This window comes from Dasypus novemcinctus, chromosome 12 (assembly GCF_030445035.2).
Source record: "Dasypus novemcinctus isolate mDasNov1 chromosome 12, mDasNov1.1.hap2, whole genome shotgun sequence".
Classification (NCBI taxonomy): Eukaryota; Metazoa; Chordata; class Mammalia; order Cingulata; family Dasypodidae; genus Dasypus; species Dasypus novemcinctus.
Window position 1 is genome coordinate 102032487 of NC_080684.1, and position 6162 is coordinate 102038648.

Genomic DNA, 6162 nt, shown 5'->3' on the forward strand with positions numbered 1-6162 from the left:
CAAGTCCACCGCCGACATCCAGTCTTAAGCAAGCCTGTCAGTGCCCCCCCTAAACCATATCCAGGGGAGTGAATGTAGCTCAAGTGGTTGAGTGCCTGCTTCCAATGTACAAGGTCTGGGTTCAATCTCCGTTACCTCCTAAAAAAACCCAAAAACCAAAGAAACATATCCAGGGAGTGGATATGGCTCAAGCAGTTGAGCGTCTGCTTTCCACATGGGCTGTCCCACATTCGGTTCCGGTTCCTCCTTAACAACAACAGTTCAGTGCCTTGCCAGTGGGCCCCACTTTGGAATTTGTGCTCCTGAGTGTGATGGAGTTGGACTCGGATGTGACTGCTCTACATATGCCTCTTCTGTCACTTTTCCTGAACCTGTGGTTGGTGCTGGGGTTGGTGTATGCTCAGGAGACTTGAATCTCTGTATTGTCCATGTGCCAGCTGGGCCCTGAACCTCAGCAGAGCTGCAATACCTACTTTCCGGTTTGTTGGACTTACCCAGGTCAGCTAACAGAGTGGTGAAAATGGTCAACCACCACACCAGGGAACCAAGGGAGTCTACAACAGCAAGGAGGAGAATCCTATCTATCAGCCATGTGGGATCTAAGCCCCCTCTTGATTTAGAGGTGAAGTGGACATCGCCTTCCCAGGGTCCTCAGGATGAAGGAATAAAATATAGATTACAGTGGACTTACTGGTAAAAAAAAAAAAAAGCAAAAAACAACAATAAACAAACAACAAACAAACAAATGAAAAAACAACTCAGGAGAGCCTATGTGGCTCAGTGGTTGAGCAAAAAGAAAGACCACAAAAAACAAAAACCACAAACATATGCAGAAGCTGACCACTTCTCACCAACTCCACCACCTGGACCAAGCCACTGTCACCTCTCTCCTCTCACTGGACTGTTGCAACAGCCTTTCACTGGCTCCCTGCTTCCACTTGCCCCAGGGCTGCTGGCTATTCTCTGCACAGCATCCCTAAACACGGAAATCAGAGCAGGGCACCTCTCTGATCAAAACCCTCCAGGGCTTCCCATCTCACTCAGAGTACATTGCAGATCTGGAGCCCTGGGTGTTCTGGCCTCTGACAGCCTCCCTGACCTCATTGCCTGCCCCTCTCCCTCTAACACCCCCTCCAGCCATGCCCTTGTCTGGGCTGTTCCTCAAATACTCCAAGTATGTTTCTACCCCAGGACCTTTGGCTCTGCTGTTCCTGCTGTCTGAAATGCTCTTTTCTGCAATAGTCCCAAGAGTTGTTTCCTAACTTTATCCATGTGTCTGCTCTAATGTCGCCTTATCAAAAGGGCCTTTCTTTTTCTTTTCTTTTTTTTAAGGATTTATTTTATTTATTTCTCTCCCCTTCCCCTGCTCTATGCTGTCTGTGCCCATTCATTGTGTGTTCTTTCTGTATCTGCTTGCATTATCCGGTGGCACTGGGAAACTGCATCTCTTTTTTGTTGTGTCATCTTGCTGTGTCAGCTCTCCATTTGTGTGGTGCCATTCCTGGGTGGGCTGCGCTTTTTTCATGCGGGGCGCACTCCTTGCACGTGGGCGCACTCCTTGCACGTGGGGCACTCCTTGCATGCGGCAGCACTGCGCATGGGCCAGCTCACCACATGGGTCAGGAGGTCCTGGGTGTAGAACCCTGACCCTCCATATGGTAGACGGACACTCTATCTGTTGAGCCACGTCCACTTCCCAGAAGGTCCTTTCTTGACAACTCTATCCACCATTGTAAGACCCATCCTCCCTATCCCCCCTTCTCTGCTCTACTTTCTCCATAACATTTCAGCCGGAGCTCACACATTGCCATCAAGGTCCTTGGGTGGCTGCACTTACAAACTAAAACACTAGCCCCCTGCTCTTGCGTGGCTGCTGGCAGAAGACCCAAGACTCCTGGGTAAGGGACAAAGGACTTCAGTAAGTTAAAAGCGGTGGCTAGACCCTCCATGGCTGCTGCCTGTTTCCCCTGCCCCTCCCCTCTCCTCCTCTGTCACCCCCATCCCCACGGACGTGCTGGACCCTGGTCTGGATCCTGCTGCCTCAGCCATAGCTGCTGCCACCACCAGCCACGACAAGGGAGCCGAGGCAGAGGAGCTCTGCCGGAAGGCGGGGACGGCTCTGGGGGGCAGGAGCAGACATGGTGGCCGTGCCAGAGCCCAACAGGAGGGGCTCATGGGCCACAGCGCCCAGTACCAGTTCCGCACAGAGAATGATGGCAGGGGACATACTGACCGTCAGCTGGACGGCCAGGGTGACACAGCACCCTCAGCGTCGTGTCTACAGCTGCTTTCGCTGCAGTCCCACAAGCTGTCACCCCAAATCCCTTCAGCTGCGGCCGCAGCCCGGCCCCCAGGGTGTCAGGCAGAGGCACGATTTGCTTATTTGCCAGCGTGGGAGATTGCAGGGGGTGTCCTGCTGGCCCCAGGCAGAGCCCGCAGGCCGGAGGCCCCTCTGGGTCATAATGACACCCCAGAAGCTCTTCGGATGGGCACAGAGGACAACGGCATGCCCGTCCTCCCCTCAGGTCACCAAAACCAGAAGGCCCCGGGGGAGCGAAGGAGCACTCAGCACAGCGAGGTGGAGGCCAGGGGCGAGGGCGGCAGCTGGTCGCCCGACTTTCAAAAACCGTCCTGGGGGAGCCCATGTGCTCAGTGGGCGAGCAACGCTTCCCACACACGAGGTCCCTGGTTCAATCCCCGGCCCTGCTACCAAAAAAAATAAAATAAAATAAAAAATGACTCCAGAAGGGAGCGCAGGCAGGAGCAGGGCAAGGCCTGGGAGAAGGCCGAGCGGCTGCAGCTGGACAAGGAGCTGCCAAGGCGACAGGGTCAGGAGCCCCTCGGGCCCTGCCACCCCCCAGCCGCTGGCACAGAGAGGGCCAGGCGTCCCTTCCCCAGAGCTGGTTTTTACGTAGTAGAGCTTTAACAAAAACGGGGAGAAATAATGCAGGGCTGTGGCCTTGGCGCCCACTGCCCACCTCGACTTGGAACTGGCACCCTCCCTCCCCCACCTGTCTGTCCCCTGGCCCCGCTAAGCCCCTGCTGGTCCAGGCTTCAGGTCTGGAGGAGAGAGGAGGACAGAGGCCCGGCCCCAACTGGGTGCTCATGGGAAAGGGGGGCGCCTTTGGGGTTCCTCCCTGGGACCTGGACCTAGGCAGGGAGGTCGTATCCCACTCCCCCTTTATTTCTGGATCCCTGCTCCCCTTTTGGGTGTGTGTGTGTGTGTTTGTTTGTTTTCTTTTGGTTTTTTTTGAGGTACTGAGGGCAGGGGATTGAACGGGGAATCCTCGAATGTGGGAGCTGGTGCTCAACCACTGAGCCACGTGGGCCTCCCTCAGTTGTTTTTTAAAGATTTTATTCATTTCTACCCCTGTTCCACCCATGCCCCCCTGTTGTTTGCACTGGCTGTCTGCTCTGTGTCTCTTTGTCGTCTTCTTTTTAGGAGGCAAACCTGGGACCTCCCATGTGGGAGGGAGGAGCCCTATGGCTTGAGCCACCTCTGCTCCCTGCTCGTTATGCCTCTCACTGTGATTCCTCGCGTGTCTCTTCATTGCATCATCTTGTTGCATCTGCTCGCCATGCCAGCCCGCTGTCTTGCTCATCTTCTCTAGGAGGCACCGGGAACCCAAACCCAGGCCGTCTCGTGTAGTAGGCAGGCACCCAACTGTTTGAGCCACATCCATTCCCCCTGAGTTTTTTTTTAAATACTCTTAAGGCATTTATTTATTAAAATGTTCTTTGCCAAGATTTCACATTAGCTTAAAATTCATTTCAGTCCTTCTCTTTCTCTACTGAGGTCTCCATTTCAACATATCACATAAAAACACCTTCTCCAGCAACCAGTGTTTCCAGAGCCCCATGGTCAGCCTCTTTGTTCCCGATGTGAACCAACTAGATGTTTGTTTGTTTTTTAAGATTTTTTAATTTACTTATCCCCCTCTCATTGTTTTGTGCTCACTGCCTGCTCTCTGTGTCCATTTGCTGTGTGTCCTTCTGTGTCTGCTTGTCTTCTCTATATGGGCACTGGGAACCCATCCTGAGACCTTCCGGAGTGGGAGAGAGGTGCTCAATCTCTTGCGCCACGTCAGGTCCCTGGTCTGCTGCGTCTCTTATTGTCTCTTCTTTGTGTCTTTTTTTTATGTCATCTTGTTGTGTCAGCTCTCCATGTGGGCCAGCAAGTCGCAGGGGCCAGCACTCCGCCCTGGCCAGCGTGCCTTCACCAGGAGGCCCCAGGAATCGAACCCTGGGCCTCCTAGGGTAAACAGGAGCCCAGTCGCGTGAGCCACATCCACGTCCCCAGCTAGATGGTAACATTGCTCTGCTGCAAGGTAAAAGTTCCTTACTCATCCTTCATGGAAAAGAAGGGAAACTTCTACAAGGTGACAATTTTTAAGAGGTCCTTTTTGCTAATGAAAAGAAACCGGTGAGTCCCCTAAGAATAAAAGGGAATATTTTACAGCTAAGCACGTGACTTGGCGTGAAGAATCCAGAGGCTGCCCTGCTGGTCCGGGTCGTCAATTCTCTTCTTGTTCCTCCTGAGCCCCCTTCAGGTATCACAAAGCCTTTGTCTGTGGCATAGAGAACATCCACAATCCTCTGCAGTGCAGGGTCTTTCCCCCCTCGTTCTTCTGGCAAATCAGTTCAATATTCCTTAGTTTTCCAAAGTAGAAATCTCTCTTTCTCCAGGTCTGCGACGGCCAGTTTTAATACGTTGACCTGCTGCATCCATTCAGCGGCCTCGTCGCCCCTGTTTCCCAGCCCAGGGCTCTGTTCCCTGCACCCGGGCCAGCGCAGGAGCTGCCGTGGGTCCCTGTGCTGACCGGGCCTCTGTGGAGCTGCACGGCTGAGCTGAGGGCTTTCTCTGGTTTACTCAGAGATGGAGCAACGAGGCAGGGAGCCACTGCCGTTTCCTGACTTTGTCTGGCAGCTACAGGAACAGTCTTTTCCATCAGAGTTTGCATCGAAAAACTTGTTGAAGCATTGAACGAATTCGTAAGTGTCCTGAGACTTTCCTTTTACTAATTTGTCCACAGGAATTGTCTTGTCAACACCCTTCTCTTAAAACCTGCTTGTAGCATTCTGGAGTTCTGGATGTGTTCAGGTCCTAATTTAGCTTGGAACTGCCCTTTCTTCAAGGCCCTGGAGCCAGCGAACAGCGCCTCCAGCCGCACACTAGGCAGCCCCTGAGCACAGCTGTGCCGTCTTTGTCATAATCACCGCAGAGGGACTCGTCGATCCACGCGGCGTGTCCTGCCCACTTGGCTTACCGCTGGTCACTGACGTCGAGGTTACGTTCCCTGCCGTCTTCAGCTCTCGGCGGGACGGCTTCTTGTGGGTTTTGTTTGTTTGTTTGTTTAAGTGAAATATGTTTTATTCCTAATTAGGATGGCTCCTTATTTTTTTTAAACTTTACTTTGTACATTCAATAATTGAAAAGATAAACAATAATTTAAAAAGAAAAAGAAAATACAGTTGAATAGAAACATATATTTCTCAAATGTACTGGATAAATATTATTTTTTAAAACCACACAGTATGTTACTCAGTAGTAACGCAACCATACAGTATTTGTGCTTCTGTGTCTGGCTTGCTTCGCTCAACGTAATGTCCTCCAGGTTCATCCAGGTAGTCATGTGCTTTCTGACTTCATTTCTTCTGACAGCTGCATAAATTTCCATCGTGTGAATACACCACAGCTTGTTTATCCATTCATCGGTTGATGCACACCTGGGTTGTTTCCAACTTCTGGCTATCGTGACTAATGCCTCTGTCAACATCGTGTGCAGATGTCTGTTCGTGTCACTGCTCTTGGTTCTTCTAGGTATACGCCCAGTAGTGGTATTGCAGGGTCACGTGGCCAGTCTATATTCAACTTCCTTGGGAGCTGCCAAACAGTCCTCCACAGTGGCTGTTCCATGCTGCATTCCCACTAACAGTGAATAAGTATTCCTATCTCTCCACATCCTCTCCAACACTTGTAGTTTTCTGTCTTTTTTCATTTAAAGAATTTTAAATTAATTTTTTATTTTTATTTTTTGCACTTTAAAAATATTTTTATTGTCTTTTTTTAAAAGGTACATAGATCACACAAATTTTTTTGTACTTTTATTGACAGTGTACATTAAAACCAACCAACCAAACAAAACACACATCTCTGTCTTT

The 6162-nt window shown here is 51.0% G+C and overlaps 1 pseudogene; it reads right to left on the bottom strand.

The window, feature by feature from the left end:
* Positions 1-2041: 2041 nt before the first annotated feature.
* LOC101413095 (microtubule-associated protein RP/EB family member 1 pseudogene) lies at positions 2042-5211 on the bottom strand (annotated as a pseudogene).
* Between the last annotated feature and the right edge of the window lie 951 nt (positions 5212-6162).